Here is a 246-nt window from a genome sequence, read left to right as displayed (position 1 = left end):
AGCCCTAGTAATTTTCTGGTGAAATCTTTAGGGTTTTCTATGTAGAGGATCATGTCATCTGCAAACAGTGAGAGTTTTACTTCTTCTTTTCCAATCTGGATTCCTTTTATTTTTCTGCTGTGATTGCTGTGGCCAAAACTTCCAAAACTCTGTTGAATAGTAGTGGTGAGAGTGGGCACCCTTTTCTTGTTCCTGACTTTAGAGGAAATGCTTTCAATTTTTTACTGTTGACGATAATGTATTCTG

The sequence above is a fragment of the Bison bison genome, unplaced genomic scaffold (genome assembly GCF_000754665.1).
Source record: "Bison bison bison isolate TAMUID 2011002044 unplaced genomic scaffold, Bison_UMD1.0 scf7180017862222, whole genome shotgun sequence".
NCBI lineage: Eukaryota > Metazoa > Chordata > Mammalia > Artiodactyla > Bovidae > Bison > Bison bison.
The sequence above is the reverse complement of the archived record's forward strand: the minus strand, read 5'-3'. Positions refer to the sequence as shown.